Source organism: Watersipora subatra, chromosome 5 (genome assembly GCF_963576615.1).
Source record: "Watersipora subatra chromosome 5, tzWatSuba1.1, whole genome shotgun sequence".
NCBI classification, from domain to species: Eukaryota; Metazoa; Bryozoa; class Gymnolaemata; order Cheilostomatida; family Watersiporidae; genus Watersipora; species Watersipora subatra.
Window position 1 is genome coordinate 63603773 of NC_088712.1, and position 22511 is coordinate 63626283.

The following is a 22511-nucleotide window of genomic DNA, read 5'->3' on the forward strand; positions in this document are numbered from 1 at the left end:
TATATATATATATATATATGTGTATATATACTATATATATACTATATATATAGTATATATACACATATATATACTATACATAGTATATATACATATATATATACTATATATATATGTATATATACTATATATATATATAGTATCATGTATTTATATAGTAAAAATATTTTTATGTATACGTGTATCATAGACCATGACAGTCAATTAGATATTTAGTAAAAGGAAATGGGTAAAGTTTTGTAGAACAAAATGTTTTCGCAAACTAGTCTGATATTCCTATTTCAGTACTGAACAAATTAACTGTGTTCATAAAAATAAACATTGAGCGTGAGCAGATTAGTGTTTATTTTAAGACTTTGAATGCTGTCATCTTTGAAGTTGTATGTGTAGCATGGCTGTTGTCACCATCTTTATAAAGCATTGGCGGTAACGCAGTACAGTTACACAATAACCTTAAGTTATACATAAATAAAGGTCTAGCCACTCAAGTAACATTATAATTACAAATACAGCTACGATTATACAACTACATGTTTTACAAATTAAATCAGCTGATAAATCAAGAAAATTTATGAAGCTCTAATATTAACATCACAAATTATTAGTTTTTAAATACCAATTCTTACAAATGACATTATGCTTACTATACTGGCTATACTTACAATTACTGACCGTATTACTTGAAGGGGTCACTTATCTGACTTAAATTGATCTAATTCATATATTCCTAATTTACACTCTCCTGATCTCATCTAATTATTCAACGAATAGTTTGCTTGCTGTTAGTTGAAATTTAAAGATAACAAAACATGACTTGTTTTTTATAAAAGATTTTGCAAAACAGCTTTGTGGAAATTTTATTTAAAACAATGTAGCAATCTGAGTGTTTTCTATTATAAAGTACCAATAGCATTATAATTGCCAATAGAGCTTTGCTATGAGTTAAATCTGGTGCAAGTATACGAGTCATTACCAAAGGCAGAACATAAGTTAGCATGAATATGCTAGCATGAGCATAAAGCAGATAAAAGTTGGGAGAGAGAAATGTGAATGGGTTTTATGGCTATGAGTGAAAACTTACCTTAACACATATATTGTCAACTTGTCTATATCATTTGACATGTGTTTGTCAGAGTTATTTTTCTTATTACAAACAATGATGAATTTTTTAGGTATTTGTTTCACCTCAAGGCAGTACATCTGCTAATATATTCCTTCCCTAACAAACTTAAGGTAGACCTAGAAATTGTTGAGCTGTGCTAAACTTTGTTTAAAGTTTCAACTCTAAACAATTTATGGATTATTTTCATAAATTTATGGTTCTAAAGATTTAACAAAAATAGCTAAGGATATGCACTTTCAATACTAAGATTATGTAAAAGTAAACATACGTCAGCAGACACTTCATCAAATAGAATTGCTTCCATTCTGTGCCAGAGTTGTTTAAAATATTTTACAACTTACATTTCTATCTTTTACGTTTTTATTTTTCTAGATTCTTCTATTGATTCTAGGCCAACTGTAGCAACTTCCTAGCCTATGCAGCAACTATTAAATAAAAAATGAAGGCTGACAATAAAAATGTTTTTACCAAATAGAATGATTGCTGCTATAAGTAAAGGTGACACATGTACAACAGAAGCTTATACCATTAAGAAACATTGATAATAGCTGAATGTTTAAGCTTACTACAAAGTCTTCAGATAAGCTCCTAGCTTTACTCACTTGTGCCTATATATACTGGTTGGGTTATCATGACATCACCGAGAAAGTGCTCAGTTTCTTTGAGCAGATAGAGTGGTAGGAGGATTTTAGCTGGTGAGATGGTAAGTTGAACGCCTTTGCTTTTGATGGTCAAATTACGGGGAGTCGGTGTAAGGGAGTCTTGTAAGTAAATCTGCTTGTTTAAGTTTGAAAGTGTGAATGTTGATCTAAGCTAGTGAATTTTGACTTTATTCTTTAGAAACTCTGTTGCTGATGTGTTGTTAAAGACAAGAAAGAGATTTGAGATTTGAGATAAGGTGAGTAAGTTGGCTTTTTCAAGTTAGCCACAGCTTAGGGTCTGTGTTTTTTTATAATCCAAAACTTTTTTTAATGGTGTTGAAGTCTATTACTTTAGCTCAAAGTGTCAATACTTTATCACCAGAATATTTGAAATTTCAGCAAAATATCGACTTGACAAAAGTTTAAAAGCTCGTATGAGAACTTAATTCAAGATTATTGACTATGACTAGATTAATTAGATAGTCTACAGATTGTAAAAGGCTTTCTAAATAAAATTGGTCTTTCATCTCTTCAATTAAAAATGAACTCACTCGAATTGGAATAATTCTAAAAGCTATCAACACTCTTCACATGAATTACTTATATTTTTGTCTAAGATTTTCTCACAAATTGAACATGAGGCAAGTTTCTAGCATGGGCTTATTAACTTGACCTTGAACTACCAACTTGACCAACTAAGAAGTGACTGATAAGCAGGGGTCCTTGGATAAAAGTCTGCACCGCTCGAATATGCTTTTATTTGTCATGGGTCAGCGCTAAGAACCATTTGAAGAAAAATTTGCTAGTGGTGTCAATTATTTTTGAAAGCTTTACTGTGCCTTTTAGGGAAATGTTATAAGTGTTGATTATGTAAAAATCAACGATGTTTACACCAAGCAACTGATCTGATTAGTTAGTTTGTTTGGTTAGTTACTAAACTATGCTGACTAGCTATAAACAAAATGTTTTTTGTATTTCATTATCAATTCACTTTGACAAAACCTACAATACTTTATTAACTAGTCTGTATTTTCAGACGATATGCACACTTTATTGATGCAAGTTTCAAGTAAGTATAGCTGGTTCTCAACTTATGTACGCATGTAAAATAAAGTCGTATTTCTTGTGGTTTTTCTTTTGGTATTTGAGAATTAAATATGTTTCTTGCTGCACTAACATATCAAACATGAGGTGAACGTGAGACTTTAAAGCTGAATTAACATGCAGTTGGTTCAATAATTGGCAGTTGTTCTTGACTGTAGGAGCTGAAGACATGGTGTAATGTCCTGCTGGAAAGATCCCATCAAATAATCCCCGGCAGAAACCCCAACCTGCCTTAACTTTTCTGCAACTCTATAAATGTGTTTACTCAGTGCCATATTTACACTGTGTTTCTTGCATCACGTTATACAGTATTTTCAACTATGGATCTAATAAAGCTACAATGAGTTTTAAAAATTTAACTCTTTTTCATTTGAACAGTTCAGTTCTATTGAGTCGATCAGTTTAATTAGTCTCTAACAGTCCCATGATTGGACCAAATCTGGTTAGTGAAGTGTAATAGTAGAATAATACACTATACACATATTTTCCAATATAGCAATGACAAGCTGCAGATTTAGACCTTTATTTAAAAATGCTCTTCAAACCATGTTATAGTTTCTAACATTGCTATCATATCATAGCTCACTAATGGACTAAATATTTGATGTCAACTCCCAAGATGGTAGGAAAAATTGGCTAGGAAAAATTTTCTGCTAGAGGTTTATTTTCAGCATAAGTTTGATTAAACAAAACAGTGTCTCAGATAAGCGCAATGATTTGAAAGCTACAAATGCACACAATAATGAGTTTATAAAAATTCAAGTAGAACTGGTTTGGTATGTAATTCAGTCTAACATTCAGTGGCGTTTGTTGTTGATTGGTGTGTGAGCTGAAAAACTACATGTATATAACAGTATAGGATTCTGTTATCAGAGTTTGTCTAAATTTACCAAATCTGTTTGCGAATGCATTCTCTTACCATGCAACTATAAATTATAAAAGTTTGACATTGTTTTGAGTCTGTGCACTAGTATTAATGTGTCAGATATAACAAAATAACAAAAATGCAAGAGAGAAGTGGTTAAGCTGAGCAAAAAGTAAATATTTTTGCCATCAATTTAGCTCAGACCATTAGTGACAAAGATAGTATACTATATGTTGAAACGTTGTTGGCTATATAGCTAAAAGTAACTGAAACTTGGCACCTACACGCTGGTGTTACAATGAAGCTGACAGTTTATATACAGTGATCATATACAGCCAATAAAATTACTATAGCAACTATTATCGGTAGATTTTTAATAAACTCACTGTATCTGTGCAAGTTGATTATACGTTTAGGATTGTGTAAGTTTCACTTACTACAAGAATACCCTTGTCCACTATACCGCTGAAGTGACAGATCAGATGGCTAGCATGAGTTACAATACAGTTAAACCAACAGATCAATCAGCTAAAACATGAATCAAGTAAGTCTTAATTGTTACCATGGTGATTATAATACACATGAAAAACTCTCGCCTTCCTTTAGAAATCATTTATGCTTCAACATGCGTTATCTGCTTTAAATTGTTAGTTTACAAACCAGCAGACAGCTTCATAGCAAGTATTTACATCAATTAAAATTGCTACCTTTAGAAAATGGTATTTAATTATGGGTGTTGTTACTTCTTTAAAAGTCATGTAACAAATGTTTGATCAAAGCTAAGGAGAGGTTCATAGGCTGGTATCAAAATATCGGATTCTTAGAAATGACTTTATGCTTAGGATGACTATACTGGCTATACTTACAATTACTGACCGTATTACTTAAATGGGTCACTTATCTGACTTAAATTGATCTAATTCATACATCCCTAATTTACACTCTCCTGACCTCCTCTAATTATTCAACGAATAGCTTACTTGCTGTTAGTTGAAGTTTAATGATAACAAAAAAGGACTAGTTTTTTATAAAATATTTTGCAAAACAGCTTTGTGGAAGTTTTTTGTAATACAATGTAGCATTCTGAGTGTTTCCCATTAAAAAGTTCCAATAGCATTATATTTACCAATAAAGCTTTGGTATAAGTTAAATCTGGTGCAAGTATACGAGTCTTTACCAAAGGCAGAACATAGGTTAGCATAAATATGCTAGCATGAGCATAAAGCAGATAAAAGTTGAGAGAGAGAAATGTGAATGGGTTTCATGGCTATGAGTGAAAACTTACCTTAACACATATATTGTCAACTTGTCTATATCGTTTGACATGTGTTTGTCAGAGTTATTTTTCTTATTACAAACAATGATGAATTTTTTAGGTATTTGTTTCGCCTCAAGGCAGTACATCTGCTAATATATTCCTTCCCTAAACAAACTTAAGGTAGACCTAGAAATTGTTGAGCTGTGCTAAATTTTGTTTAAAGTTTCAACTCTAGACAATTTATGGATTATTTTCATAAATTTATGGTTCTAAAGATTTAACAAAAATAGCTAAGGATATGCACTTTCAATGCTAAGATTATGTAAAAGTAAATATACGTCAGCAGACCCTTCATCAAATAGAATTGCTTCCATTCTGTGCCAGAGTTGTTTAAAATATTTTTACAACTTACATTTCTATCTTTTACGTTTTTATTTTTCTAGATTATTCTATTGATTCTAGGCCAACTGTAGCAACTTTCTAGCCTATGCAGCAACTATTAAATAAAAAATGAAGGTTGAAAATAAAAATGTTTTTACCAAATAGAATGATTGCCGCTATAAGTAAAGGTGACACTTGTACAACAGAAGCTTATACCATTAAGAAACATTGATAATAGCTGAATGTTTAAGCTTATTACAAAGTCTTCAGATAAGCTCCTAGCTTTCCTCATTTGTGTCTATATATACTGGTTGGGTTATCATGACATCATTGAGAAAGTGCTCAGCTTCTTTGAGCAGATCGAGTGGTAGAAGGATTTTAACTGGTCAGATGGTAAGTTGAACATCTTTGCTTTTGATGGTAAAATTACGGTGAGTCAGTGCAAGGGAGTCTCGTAAGTAAATCTGCTTGTTTAGGCTTGAAAATGTGAATGCTGACATAAGCTAGTAAATTTTGACTTTATTCTTTAGAAACTCTGTTGCTGATGTGTTGTTAAAGACAAGAAAGAGATTTGAGATTTGAGATAAGGTGAGTAAATTGGCTTTTTCAAGTTAGCCACAGCTTAGGTTCTGTGTTTTTGTCATAATCAAAGCTTTATTTAATGGTGCTGAAGTCTATTACTTTGGCTCAAAGTGTCAATACTTTATCACCAAAATCGTAAAATATTTGAAATTTCAGCAGAAAATTGACTTGAAAAAAGTTTAAAATCTTGTATGAGAACTTAATTCAAGATTGCTGACTATGACTAGATTAATTAAATAGTCTACAGATTGTAAAAGACTTTCTAAATAAAATTGGTCTTTCATCTCTTCAATTAAAAATGAACTCACTCGAATGGGAATAATTCTAAAAGCTATCAATACTCTTCACATGAATTACTTATATTTTAGTCTAAGATTTTCTCACAAATTGATCACGAGGCTAGTTTCTAGCACGGGCTCATTAACTTGACCTTGAACTACCAACTTGACCAACTAAGAAGTGACTGATAAGCAGGGGTCCTCGGATAAAAGTCTGCACCGCTCGAATATGCTTTTATTTGTCATGGGTCAGCACTAAGAACCATTTGAAGAAAAATTTGCTAGTGGTGTCGATTATTTTTGAAAGCTTTACTGTGCCTTTTAGGGAAATGTTATAAGTGTTGATTATGTAAAAATCAACGATTTTTACACCAAACAACTTATCTGATTAGTTAGTTTGTTTGGTTAGTTACAAAAGGATGCTGACTAGCTATAAACAACATGTTTTTTGTATTTCATTATGAATTCACTTCGACAAAACCTACAATACTTTATTAACTAGTCTGTATTTTCAGACGATATGCACACTTTATTGATGCAAGTTTCAAGTAGAAATAGCTGGTTCTCAACTTACGTACGCATGTAAAATAAAGTCGTATTTTCCGTGGTTTATTTCTGTTGGTATTTGAGAATTAAATATGATCTTTGCTGCACTAACTTATCAAACATGACGTGTACGTGAGATTGTACAGCTGAGTTAACATGCAGTTTGGGTCAATAATTGGCAGTTGTTCATGATTGTAGGAGCTGAAGACATGGTGTAATGTGCCGCTGGAAAGATCCCATACAATAATCCCCGGCAGAAACCCCAACTGCCTTTACTTTTCTGCAACTCTATAAATTTTTTTATTCAGTGCCATATTTACACTGTGTTTCTTGCATCACGTTATACAGTATTTTCAGCTATGGATCCAATAAAGCAACAATGAGTTTTAAAAATTTAACTCTTTTTCATTTGAACAGTCCAGTTCTATTGAGTCGATCAGTTTAATTAGTCTCTAACAGTACCATGATTGGACCAAATCTGGTTAGTGAAGTGTAATAGTAGAATAATACACTATACACATATTTTCCAATATAGCAATGACAAGCTGCAGATTTAGACCTTTATTTAAAAATGTTTTTCAAACCATGTTACAGTTTCTAACATTGCTATCATATGCCAGCCCACTAATGGACTAAATATTTGATGTCAACTCCCAAGACGGTAAGAAAAATGGGCTAGGAAAAGTGAGATTTTCTGCTAGAGGTTTATTTTCAGCAGAAGTTTGATTAAACAAAACAGTGTCTCAGGTAAGCACAATGATTTGAAAGCTACAAATGCACACAATAATGAGTTTTTGAAAATTCAAGTAGAACTGGTTTGGTATGTAATTCAGTCTAACATTCAGTGGCGTTTGTTGTTGATTGGTGTGTGAGCTGAAAAACTACATGTATATAACAGTATAGGATTTTGTTATCAGAATTTGTCTAAATTTACCAAATCTGTTTGCGAATGCATTCTCTTACCATGCAACTATAAATTATAAAAGTTTGACATTGTTTTGAGTCTTTGCACTAGTATTAATGTGTCAGATATAACAAAATAACAAAAATGCAAGAGAGAAGTGGTTAAGCTGAGCAAAAAGTAAATATTTTTGTCATCAATCTAGCTCAGACCATTAGTGACAAAGATAGTATACTATATGTTTAAATGTTGTTAGTTATATAGCTAAAAGTAACTGAAACTTGGCACCTACACGCTGGTGTTACAATGAAGCTGACAGTTTATATACAGTGATCATATACAGCCAATAAATTTACTATAGCAACTGTTATCGGTAGATTTTTAATAAACTCATTGTATGTGTGCAAGTTGATTATACGTCTAGGATTATGTAAGTTTCACTTACTACAAGAATACCCTTGTCCGCTATACCGCTGAAGTGACAGATCAGATGGCTAGCATGAGTTACAATACAGTTAAACCAACAGATCAATCGGCTAAAACATGAATCAAGTAAGTCTTAATTGTTACCATGGTGATTATAATACACAAGAAAAACTCTCGCCTTTCTTTAGAAATCATCTATGCTTCAATATGCATTATATCTGCTCTAAATTGTTAGTTTACAAACCAGCAGACAGCTTCATAGCAAGTATGTACATCAATTAAAATTGCTACCTTTATAAAATGGCATTTAATTATGGGTGTTGTTACTTCTTTAAAAGTCATGTAACAAATGTTTGATGAAAGCTAAGGAGAGGTTCATAGGCTGGTATCAAAATATCGCATGCTCAAAACAACAACTATCACTTGTGATTCAAGGCTGCAAAGATATATAGAGGTATGCAGTTTTATCACCATTGCAAAAGCTTTGTTTTATATGAGAAATTAAGGTTCAACAAGTCTGGACCCACATATTTCTAGTTGATATTGCCAGTGCTTTGTGTCTGTGGTTAGGTAAGCATGCATCATGCTGGACCTTTGAGAGGTCATCATTCATGATCTTGCTAATTCACAATCTTTAAAATTGATCACCAACATTTACGAGCAAGTTGCCTTTTTCTATACATAGTTGCTAGCCATTGTGTTTCAGCCAATGTTTCTTGTCTATAACATTACTATATTTACTTGAAAATACATATTTGTTCCTCAACTGTTTAAGAACTTTTGATTATTTTTTCTTACAACAGCAGAATATTTTAACACATGAGAACGCGTTGAAACTACGTGCAGCATCTCGTAACAATGTTACACTGCAGTGGTTTAAGGTTGAGTGTTTAGAGAATGCTTTTATAATCAAATTTGGTAGATTCAATCAGTCTTCGATACCAGAATCCTACTTTAGTTAATTGTGGACGTCGACAACCCGTAAACTCTTTGCTGATTTATTGACTTTAACTTAGCTGAAAATACTGTATAGTGTGATGCAAGAAAGGAGTGTAAATATAGAACATAATGGGAAAAACTTATAGAACTGTGTTTGACGATTGGTTATAGAGTTAGTAAGGCAGACAAGTCTATCTTGACGTATCTACCAAAGATCATTTGAAGGGGTATTTCAGACATCACAATATACTAGTTCTTCAGCTCACTCATCTACAACAAACACTAGTAACTGTTAGACTGATTAACATATCAAAATAGCTATATAACTTACCACACTCATCTCCTAGCTTTAAAAAGATACCTTCAATACTCCGATGCCAATAGTAGAAAAATGGTTTAACTTATTTTTTCTGTAGAAAAAAGCGATCTTGCAAATTCTGAAAGGATAGTTAAATCTGCAACCGCATATCTAATGCAAACCACCACCTAGCTGTTGCAAGCAGCCAATTGAAACTATGGGTTCACTCTAAGGAAGTATTGGTAATTTTTAATCACATGCCTAAAATTTGCTGACACAAATAGAATAAACTGTAGCTGATGATCTAAGGAACCACTTACCTCCATAATCTTCTTTTCCTTGACTTACTGTACACCAGAAAAAGTTTCTCTAAAGAATTGAAAAGATTTCGCCAATTAACTCATATGTATCTTTAAAACACACAAAACATTCAGTCACAAAATATTTTTTGTGTTTTTATCATTTATACTGTTGAAAACAGAAATATTGCACTCACCATCTACCCGGTTGAACTCCATCTGTAACTGATTCTGCTCTAAGGAATTTGAGCACTTTCTCAATCTTCTGTAGGTGACCTTATCGGTATATATATATGAACAGAAGTGAGTAAAGCTAGGAGCTTATCTAAAGCTGTACACTGCTTGTACTGTTGGTAGTCAGCTTAAAGTTACTCTATGTTCATGAGGTAAAAGCTTTTTGTCAACTTTTGTACGGGACATGTTGCTGATTATGATGAGTCAATCTCTAAGAACAAACATAATTCTTGTCAAGTATGATTATATTGGTAATCAACAGAAGTTTTTTAATAATACAAGTTTAAAGAGAGAACAGTCAGACATTTTTAATTCCTAATTTAATTGTCAACTTGTTGTAAAATTTTCTGTGTTTTGCATGATAAGATTTTATGACTGTCTGTAACTTCCTCAGTCATTTTCTGATGATATTATTTTAAAGAGCGACAAAGCCATTGCTAATTACTTCTGGCACAACGTTCTCACAAAGTGAAAGGAGAAGCAACTATATGCTGCATTTGTAAAAGTTGTGAGAAGGAACAGGATGTGACCTTGTATGTCAAGCCAGTAAGAGTTTCATAAAATGATCTGGATTATTACTTAAAAAGGGTGTGTTGTGTTACAGTAAATAGAAATGTTACAGCATAAGTTATAGAGTTCTAGCACTCGGCTTGTTTCGCATGATCTACATATTAATAGTACTGTATTACTGTCCTGAACATCGTCAATCACTTACTGATGATATGGTTTTAAGGAGAGACAAATCTACTGCCAATTACCTTACAGGATGAATTTATTTGTGTAGTTAAGTTTCGCGCAAGTTTTGCCTTTTTCATGCATATTCGAGGATTAATTCATTTGCGGGTGAACACTCTCACTCTTTATTAAGAGTTAACTTTATTGCAGATAGCGATAGAGTTAACCCTACGCATGCGCACACCGCGTGTTTCGGTTTCTATTTAGCTTACAATTACGAGTCAATCATGCTAAGCTATAAATTTCTTACTGTGTTCAGAGGTTTTCACAAATATTTATAGAATTAGAAGCCTTTGATTCACCAACAACTTGTGGTGAGCAATGAGCTTTTTCCAAAACCCTTAATCAAATTAATAATTGAATTTTACTTAGGTCCTTTGGTAAAACGCAATATTTATTTTGCCATCTCTACCGCTTCGTTATTTGTTTCAGTGTGACAGATTTTTCATCCTACACCGAGGTACAATGACTGCAAGGGTGGTAGATGTCATTCTTAGAAGATCACCAACCATTCAGGAAAGTCTTGAAATTGAGATAGAAGTGACCGCAGCTGCTAATGAAGAGAATACATGTATATCTGTTTTAAAAAAGGAACAAAAACGCCTTTACGAGCACAAATTTTTGCCAATTGGCAGAACTCTGCAATAGTAAGCCATGAGAAAAGTTCTGATGATACCTCCCTTACCAGTCATGTAGTAGCAACATAATCGTCTTTTACATCTACCCAAGACAGTGTCAGCGATATAGAGCTGCTATTATTAAAATAACTAGTCAGAGAGCACCGTTCCACGCTAGTATTTACTTATCAAGAGTATCAGTTTAATTTTATTGCCAGACAACCACCAAATGGACTAAACTGTTTTTATTTACTCCATTCATCCTTGTAAAATTTTATTTGCATTTGAAATATTTTATTTATACACTCAAGTTTGTAAAAAATTATAATATATTCATGCATGAAATAGAATACATAATATAATCATGTTTGCTGCAGCGATATCAAGGAGTTGTTGTTGATGAAGTAGTCTAGGTTGACTACTTGCTTCTTTACCAATATTCCTTCCTTGGTGAACATTACTACCTGTCTTGAGTTTTCGTAATCAGAATATTGGTAGCTTCTGGTTCATTTTTAATTTGCAGTGAACACAAAAGAAAAAATATTAACATGCGTAAAGGAAGTACAAAAACAATAGCTGAAGTATTTAATGAAACAAAAGAATTAATTAACGCAGTCAATGATGGAAAAAAGGGTCTGCACTGCAAATCAATTACTTACCATAATGTCCAGATCAGAACCATTATCAACCTCAACTTTGGTTTTAGAGGTTGATAGAGTTGATTTCAATGTAAAAAGACTGTAGGAGAGATTTTTGCAATAACGACGCCATGTCTAATAACTTGTGAAAATCTTGAATAATTTTGTAAAGAAGTTTGATGCTTTGACAATGGGGTTAACTCGAAGCCCCAGTGATGATTTTTAAAAAGTTTTAGAACTCCGCTATGTTTAGTACTTCTGTCTAGCAGCTAGTTTTTAAATTTGAGTCAGTATTTATTTTCCCTTGTGATGAAAAATAGAACTAATTATTTGCGGAAATTAATAATTCGCGAAATCGACTGTTCACAAAATCGCGAATTTTTATATCTATCGAATATTTTCATCTTGCTGGGTACTTCTGTCACAAAGTCATCACAAAGTAAGAAGAAAAGCAACGATATGCTGCACTTCTCAAAGTTATGAGAAAAATCAGGGTATGACCTTGTATGTCAAGCCAGTAAGAGTTTCATAAAATGTTCTGGATTATAGCTTAAAAATGGGTGTTTTGTTACAGTAAATAGACATTTTACAGTATAATTTATCGAGTTATAGCACCCAGCTTTTTTTGCATGATCTATATATTTATAGTACCATATGACTGTCCTGAACCTCCTCAATCATTTACTGATGATATGATTCTAAAGAAAGACAACTTCACTGCCAATTACTCCTGTAAGTTACTTGAAAATACCTGAAAAAATTAGGTAGATTTCAATTCTCTGCTCTACTAGGATCAGCAAGGATACTTAGAAAAGTGTTGGATATCCCAGGTTAGGGGCCCTAATCCAATACCAACATGTCAGCAGCTGAAAAGCTGAGGATATCAACAAAGACAAAAATAATAATAATAGTATTAATAATAATTATAGTAATAATAGTAGTAATAATACTAGTAATAATAATGATAATAATAATTATTACTTCTAAGAACAATAGTAATATTTATTATTCTAAGAACAGCGCACATATTAAGGAAGGTTCTCTCTTAGTGGAATTGAGGAAGATGTTGTATCCTTTGGCCTTTTGTTAAGACCCGGACTCAACACGGACTAAAACCAGTCACCTACCACAACACGACTGTGAAGAGAAACTTTATAATAATAATAATAATAATAATAATGATGAAACAGTGTCCCACATAGTCAGCGAATGCAGTACGATCGCACAGACAGAATATAAAGGGCGGCATGACAAAGTGGCAAGTGCAGTGCACTGGAGCATATGCAAGAAACATGAGTTGCCCCACACAGAAAAATGGTACGACCACCGTGCAGAAGCTGTATTGGAGAACGAGAAAGTGAAGCTGCTATGGGACTTCAATGTGCAGACAGACAAGGTTATTTAAGCTAGAAGATCAGACCTGATACTAATAAATAAAGAAACCAAACAGTGTCAGGTCATAGACATAGCAATACCTGGAGACACAAGGGTAGTACAAAAGGAAGATGAGAAGATTGGTAAATACAAAGAGCATGGGTTCGAGATAAACAGACTGTGGAAGGTGAAGACCGAAGTGATACCAATAGTAGTTGTGCACTCGGAACAATATCAATGAGGCATATAGCATTCTTGGCGGAGGTGGGAGTGAACATGTCTTTTGAGACTATACAGAAGACAGCCATCTTAGAAGCAGCTCACATATTAAGGAAGGTCCTCTTTTAGTCGAGTTGAGGAAGATGTTGGATCCTTTGGCCTTTTGTTAAGACCTGAACTCAACATGAACTACAACCAGTCACCTACCACCACACGACTGTGAAAAAAAACTTTTACAACCATAGTAATAATAATAATAATTGTATGTAGCCATCTTAGAAACAGCTCACATTTTGAGGAAGGTCCTCTCTTAGTGGAGTTGAGGAAGATGTTGGATTCTTTGGCCTTTTGTTAAGACCCGGACTCATCATGGACTACAACCAGTCACCTACCACCACACGACTGTGAAGAAAAACTTTTACAACCATAATAATAATAATAGTAACATATGGGCACAGCCGCACACTCATAAAGAAGAAGCCAAATGGATCAAGGAGGCTGAACATGACTACAAAGATTTAGAGAAACAAACTGATATGGAGATCAATGTTGTGGGACTAAAAAGAACCCTTGGAAGATTGTCACCATGGAAAGCCGCTGGACCAGATGGAGTACAGGGCTACTGGGTCAGGAACTTCACAGCTCTTCACACAAGAATTGTGAATCAGATGAATGAGATTATCAAGAGAGGCACTCCGACATCATGGATGACAACAGGAAGAACGGTGCTAATACCTAAGGATGCAAGCAAAGGCAACATACCATCAAACTATAGACCGATTACCTGCCTGCCAATAATGTACAACGTACTGACTGCAATGATCTCGAACAGCATTTATGAACACCTGGAGAAAAATGAACTACTACCATGGGAACAGAAGGGCTGTGGTAGAAAAAGTCGTGGAACTAAAGATCAATTGATAATAGACAAGTGTGTTATGAAAGACAGTAAAGCAAGAAAAGCCAACTTGGTGGTGGGATGGATCGACTACAGAAAAGCGTATGAAATGGTTCCCCACTAAAGGATAATCAAAGTAATGGATAAGTTAGGGATCTCAGAAAACATCAAGAGGTTCATGAGCGCAGGTATGAAACAATGGAAAACAGAGCTGGAAAGTGGAGAAAAAGAACTAGGAAAAGTATCAATCAACCGAGGTATCTTTCAGGAGGACAGTCTTTCTCCTTTGATGTTTGTGATGTCAATGATACCCCTTACAACTGTACTGCGCAAAGTTAAACCAGCGTACCATCTCAAAAACAAATGTGCAGTTAACAATCTACTGTATATGGACGACCTATATAATAACAATAATAATAATAATTGTATGTAGCACTTTGGTAAACTGAAATTTCTTATTTCTGAAGTTAGATTGACCAGCCTTCCAAGTTGGGTTACTTCAAAAGTCAGGTTCTATTATATAATGTGATTTATCTAGCCTTATCTTTAGTCTTGGCTGGTATGGATATCGTTTTATTATTTTTGTTGTACTTTTGTATGGTGTATGTCTAAATGTAAACATGTAATAATTTTTTATAGTTTGCTAATAAAATTCGCTTTTGCAAATTAAAAATTGTGTTATCAGACTTAGAGCCTGTAGAATGTCAACTTTTCAATAATATGTTGAACCAAGGCTACCTCCGAGACTTTAACCATGTTAAATATACATGTATACCTTGGCACTAAAAACGTAGTGCTACAATTATATTATAGACATGCTTACATGCTTAGATGTTGTTGTTAGAGAAAAATTGTGGAAATTATAGGAAGGAATCAGTCTAAAGTTACGGATATACATTTTTTTCTCATGAATAGATCTTTCAGCTTTAGGCTATATTCTGAATGTCAAGGTCTACATGTATATTTCCCGTGCCTAAAGTTTTAGAGATAGCATTATGTTCATTACAAAATTGACATTTTAGAAGTTTTAAATATGATAAAAAGTTTATTCAATTATTTTAATGTATTTAAGAAGATTTTAAAAACTTTTATATATAGGCCTACACTGAACGCTCGAAAGAAAAATATGTTTGAGATGATGTAACTAGATGTTATCATTGCAATAAAAGTTATTATATTATTATATTTATATACGGTTATCTACAGCAAATGCAAAAAAAGAGTTTTTAAAGTTTCATAAAAATTCAAAGCAACTGAGAATTCTAATTGAAAGTAAACTTCAAAAGGTGTTTTTATGTTAAAAACTATGATAGTACATTCAAAGTTATATGATCATTAGTTAAAGGCAACCCTTTCGCTTGTTTTACAGTTTTCTCTAATCAACGTTCTGCAGGTTAGTAAAATACTTGAACTTAGATACTATGTTGCCTTCATACAGTCACTAACTCTGAATTAAACTTCACAAAACATAAAAGTTACAACTATTGTTAGAGACATAACGATTGGCTGATAAGTTAAGCTGGCTACAAACAATATACACAGTATAAAGCTTTAGATAAGCTACTTGCTTTACTTACACTTCTGTTTGTGTAATATATATATTCTTATATATATAAATATAAGAATATATATATAAGAAGATATATATAAGATATATATAAGAATATAATATATATAATATTCTTCATTAGATGGCTAATTATAATATTTCATGGAAGCTAACATTGCAAATTAATTTATCAAGCGTATTATAAAATAATATGAACTTAATCCAAATGAAAATTTATACCTTGTTCTACTAGGGAACAATTGGTGATTTCACTTTAGCTTTAATTTGTATCACCAAAACCTAAAATGGCTAATTTAATTCTAAACTAGTGTCCTAAGTTGTTCTAGATTCACGTTTTTATGGTTAGTTTTTAAACTTTATTTGAAATAATAGCTTATTTAGCGCTGATTATACTATCAGTATTTGAGAACTATGTAAATGTACCCGTTTTCAATGTTGTTTTTAAATATGACATGATGTTGAGGTCGTATAACTGAACTCAACACTTGATAGTTAATTGTTTTTTGTAGAAGCTGAGGACATGGTGTAATGTGATGCTTAAAAGACCCATCTAAATATCCTCGACGGAAAGGTCGAGAACAACTAATCCGTCTTACTACTTTTATGGCAACTTTTTGATTATTTTTTGATATATTTTCTGCTTCTGGTTCTATATTTACACTTATTTCTTGTATCACATTATACAGTATCCTCAGCTAAGTTAGAGTCAATAAAACAGCAAGAGTTTAACAATCGCTTGAGTCACTCACTTTAATTATTTTAGAGTAGTCTGTAGCAATGTTGTTTTTGATCAATGTCAAGTTAGCCATGTGAAATAACAAATGGTAAATTTGCTTTCCTTTCTGGTTGTTCAAAAGCCAACCTTTGTGGGTGTTTGTAGAAGTTTACATAAGATCTTTAAAAACATTTTGTAACAACTGCAGTTGGTAGCACAACTCGTACCGGACGAGTAAAGTCTGACACTTACTTATGTAGAACTGCATGTGATTAAACTATATTTTATTATGCATAAAAATTATAGAAGGTAACTAAGCAATAACCTGTATCAAAAAACTTGTCCAAACCAATGAGATGACTAACTGGCCTTAATAACTAGTTTATGGGAGGAGTAGATTCCCTGTTAAGACTCCCGAAAACAACTTTAAAACAAGATTTAACTATCACAAAGTTACAAAGATTTATCACAAAGACTTATCTAAACACCACTCTAGCAAACTAAGCAGTTACATATGGGACCAGAAAAAAAGAGTGTCAACCAATCCATCACCTGGCAAATAATTATCACATGCCAAGCCTTGCTCGGAAAGCAACGGGAATTGCAAGTTATGCAAGTTATGCAATTTAGAATCTTATTTCATCCTTTACGAATCCAGAAAGGTAACTCTGAACAAACCAGCTGAACTCAAATTAACTTGTAGACATTGTAAGCAACATATTTTATGAAATAGCGCTGAATAAATAAATCAGGCACATGGCCTCATCATCACCTTCTCTGGATGTTCGTTGTCTAGTTTTTTTTTGTATATATTCATATATTATTGATGAAATAACGCAAACAGACAAGAAAATAATAGAATTAATTCATCTAGCTTTTAATAGCTTTTAATAAATAAGCTTCCGTTTCAGTTTACCAGCTTGTGCAGAATTTAATGTATAGTCCTCACTAACTTATGAATCAACACTTGATAAATATTTTTTTAGAAATTAATGATTTGGCTATTATCATTCACTACCTTATTTGGAACTCTTTGTCAAGGATGTCAACACATCTAGTAACCCTATCACTCTGTTTCTTTAGAATGAGTATGCTGTGGAAGTAGTTTTCTAAAAGACTTAGATGATTTCTTTCTTTTTATGCTGTTTAATGCTGCATTTCAGGGTAACGATTAACGCTGACATTTACATAAATATATCGTAAAACAGCTGCCGCTGAATAGTGGTAGCTGCAACACCTTTTTACCGTCTCAACAAAAATAACAAGAAAATCGCTTTAAGAAGTTAGTACTTTTCACTTTCTGTCAAATGACCATTACTTAATGCCAAGCAAAGATTATACAGCTGTAACTCTTTGCCTTTAGATTGTAGTTCGTAACTGTACAAAATTTCACAAGCAGTATAAAGTTAAACAGCACCCTAAGCACTACCTACAATGTTCAACTAATAAAGATTTGTGTAGCTAAAGAATTAGAATAGATGGTAATATAACTAGCTGATTATAATTAAAGTTGTGGATATGATAGTCAACTATAAAGCTTGTAACTTTCATGGATGTATAAAGCATCTAAACTACTGATGGAATACACAGAAGCTCTAGACAAATCATGGTCTGCAACAAATAAACTTAACTGCCGCTACATATGTTGATGTTTTGTATGATGTTATAATATTCACTGTTTTAATAACCTGTGTGCTGCATTCAGCTAAACAACTTACTTACGGTTATGTTAACGTATACTTCAGCTATTGTATTCACTATAACAGTTATTTTAGTAATATGGCGTCTTCTTATCTGGCTGCAAAAAAAATGAGTTATGTTCATCATTTTTGAAAACTTATCTGTGCCTTTTAGTAAAATGTTATGAAGTCTGAGTATGTAAAAGTTAATGATGTTTATACCAACAAACTGATCTGATTAGTTTCTTTGTTTTGTTAGTTACTAAAGGATGCTGACTAGCTATAAACAACATGTTTTTCTTATATCATTATCAATTTACTTTGACAAAACCTACAATACTTTATTAACTAGTGTGTAATTTCAGACGATCTGCAAACCTTATTGATGCAAGTTTCAAGTAGCTATAGCTGGTTCTCAACTTGCGTACGCATGTAAAATACTGTTGTATTTTCCGTGGTTTATTTCTGTTGGTATTTGAGAATTAAATATGATCTTTGCTGTACTAACTTATCAAACATGAGGTGAAAGTGAGACTGTAAAGGACAATTAACGTGCGGTACGGTTCAATACTTGGCAGCTGTTCTTAATTGTAGGAGCTGAATACATCATGTAATGTGCTGCTGGAAAGACCCCTATCTAATAATCCACGGCAGAAACCCCAACCTGCCTTAACTACACTTTTCCGTAACTCTATAATTGTTTTTACTCAGTGCCATATTTACACTGTGAAACCCGAACCTGTCTTAATCAAACCTTACTGCAACTCTATAAATTTTTCACTCACTGCCATATTTACTGTGTTTCTTGCATTACATTATACTGTATTTTCAACAATGTGTTCAGTAAAGCAACAGTGAGTCTTAAAAAGTTAACTCTTTTTCATTTTGAACAGTTTAGTTCTATTGAGTTCATCAGTTTAATTAGTCTCTAACAGTCCCATGATTGGACCAAATCTGGTTAATGAAGTGTAATACTAGAATAATACACTATACACATATTTTCCAATAGAGCAATGACAAGCTTCTGATTTAGACCTTTATTCAAAAATGCTCTTCAAACCATGTTATAGTTTCTAACATTGTTACCACTTGCTAGCTCCTAATGGACTATATATTTAACAACAACTCCGAAGACGGTAGAAAAAACTGGCTATAAAAAGTGAGTTTTTCTGGTTAAAGGTTTATTTTCAGCATAGGTTTGATTAAATCAAATGGTGTCTCAGATAAGTACAATGATTTGAAAATATAAACACACACAATCGTGAGTTTTTAACATTCTAAGTAGAATTTGTTTGGTATGTGATTCAGTCTAACATTCATTGGTGTTTGTTGTTGGTGTGTGAGCTGAAAAACTAGTGTTTTGTGATGCCCAAAGGACTCATCCGATGATCTTCAGTTGACAGTTGACATTTCAAGTAACTTGTGTCTGTCTTGCAAACTTTCTATAATACAAACCAAGGTCTATAAGATCTTTTCCGATCATGTTATATATCTACGCTCCTTTCTTGCAGTGTTACACAATGCACACATTAGTACACAGTGCAGTATTTTAGCCAAATTAAACTCAATAAACCAGCAAAAAGCTTGATGGTTGCTACACTTACTAAACTGGAGTAATCAATTCAATGTCTACACTACAGGATTCTGTCATTAGAGTTTGGCTGAATTTAACAAATCTGTTTGCAAAAGCATTTCATACACATTCAAACCATAACTTATCAAAGTTTGATATTGCTTAGTCCAGGTGTACCAGTATTAACGTGTCAAATATAACAAAATACAAAAAATAATAAGTGCCTAATGTAGCTTAAGACAAGTATACATCTTTGCCATCAATATGCCACCAACCATTGGTAACAAAGATACAGTAGTTACGTATATATCCAGATATTTTTGCCTATATAACCAACAGTCATTGAAATTCGGCACCTACACGCTTCTGTTACAACGAAGCTGACAGTCTATAGACAGTGATCCTATACAGCCAATAAAACTGCTATAGCAACTTTTAGTGATTGTAATAAACTTATTATATATGTGCAAGTAGAATATCTCTCTAGGATTATGTCAATTTCACGCTATAAAAATATATCTGTCAACAATACAGCTAAACCGACCAATCAACCGGCTAACATGAATAAAGTAAATCTTATTGGTTGCCATAGTAATTATAATACACAATAATGACTCTTATCTTCCTTTAGAAATTATCTATGCATCAATGTACTTAATTTGTATAATGTGCTTACAAAACCTCAGACAGTTCCATAGCGAGTATGTACATCAATCGGAATTGCTACCTTCAGATCATTGCAATTAATTACGGAGGTTGTTACTTTTTTAATATTCATGTAACTGTCATTCAAAAATGTTTGATAAAAGCTAAAAAATCAATCTCATAGGCTAATATCAAAATAAAGCGAGCTAAAAAAGCAACCATCACTCGTGACTCAATGCTACCGAGATATATAGAGGCTATGCTGTTTCATCACCTTTGCAAAAACATTGGTTTTTACACACGAAGGTTCTACAAGTCTGGGTTCACATATTTATTGTTAAAACTGTTAAAAAGCGTTGAATTAGTTTGCAAAGCTGCAGAGAGTTTCATAACACGTATGTACATCAATTAAAATAGCTACCTTAGCATTCAGCAATGGGGTTATTTAATAGCCATAGAACCATGATTTATAAATGTATGATCAGTGGTGAGGAAAAGTTCATATGCTCATATCATGAATATCACAGGCTAAAACAGAAACTATCACTTGTGATTCATCGCTACAGAGATATCTAGAGGTTATGCAGTTTATTCATCTTTGCTAAAGCTTGGTTTTATGCGAGACCTCGAGGTTCCACAAATCTGAGCTCACATATTTGTGGTTACGATTGCAAATGCATCGTGTCTGCTAGTAGCAAAGGAGACTTTATGCTTAACGTTAAGGAAGTTCCCATCTATAATTTTGCTGCACCCTAAATTGGGTAGTTTTAATCAGTTTCTGATACTGGAATCGGTATTAAAAATAGTATTGGTTATGATTTGGTTACTTAATTGAGCACGCCGACAACCCATAAACTCTTTGCTGGTTTATTGATTTCAACTTGGCTGAAAATACTGTATAGTGTGATGCAAAAAATGTGTGTAAATATAGAACATAATAGTAAAGCTATAGAACTGTTGAATTATAGAGGGTTGTAAGGCAGACGAGTCTAACTTGACTTATCTGCCAAAGATCATTAGATGGGTCTTTCATGCATCACAATACACTAGTTCTTCAGCCCACTCATCTACAACAAACACTCATGGCTGTTATACTGGATTACATATCAAAATAGCTCAACTTACCACACTTATCTTTTAGCTTTCACAAGATACATTTAATATTTCAATGCCAACAGTAGAATGATACAGGTTTGACTATGATTTTTTGTATAGAAACGCGAACATGCAAATGCTGAAAGAATGTTTATATCCCAACCGTATATTTAATGCATATGCTTGCTTAGCCAATGCAAGGAGCCAATTGAAACTGTCGGTTCATTCTAAGATAGTGTTACTAATGTTGACCACATGCCTAGAGTTTGCTGACACAAACAGAACAAACTCTAGCTGATTAACTAAAGACCCACTCACCTCCATACTCTTCTCCTCCTCCTCCTTTTCTTACTGTACACCAGAAAGAGTTTCTAAAGAATTGAAAAATACGTTGTTTAATAACCACTATGTATCTGTAAAAAATACAATACATTCAGTTACAAAATTGTTGTTGTGTCTCTATCCATTTAACTATTGAAAGCAGAGAGATTCAACTCACCATCTACCCTGTTGAATTCCATTTATAACTCATTCTGCTCTAAGGAATTTGAGCGCTTTCTCAATCTTCTGAATGTGACCTTATCGGTATATATATGAACAGAAGTGAATAAAGCTAAGAGCTTATCTAAAGCCTCCCACTGCTTGTATTGTTAGTAGTCAGCTTAAAGTTACTCTATGTTCATGAGGTAAAAGCTTTTCAGTACACTTTCGTACAGTCAAATGTTACTGATTATGATGAGTTAATCCATAAGAACAAACATTATTCTTGTCAAGTATGGTTATATTGGTAATCAACAGAAGTTTTTTAATAATACTAGTTTAAAGAGAGAACAGTCAGACATTTTTAATTTCTAAATTAATTGTCAACTTGTAAGATT

At 33.0% G+C, this 22511-nt stretch overlaps 1 long non-coding RNA gene across 1 annotated transcript in view; it reads right to left on the bottom strand.

The window, feature by feature from the left end:
- LOC137396185 (uncharacterized) overlaps window positions 1-22202 on the bottom strand; it is a 242605-nt gene extending 220403 nt beyond the window's left edge. The window contains exons 1-2 of the long non-coding RNA XR_010978493.1: window positions 22133-22202; window positions 21952-22004 (exon numbers count right to left, since the gene is read on the bottom strand). This is a non-coding gene — a long non-coding RNA (uncharacterized lncRNA). The remainder of the gene's footprint in view (window positions 1-21951; window positions 22005-22132) is intronic.
- Window positions 22203-22511: the final 309 nt, after the last annotated feature.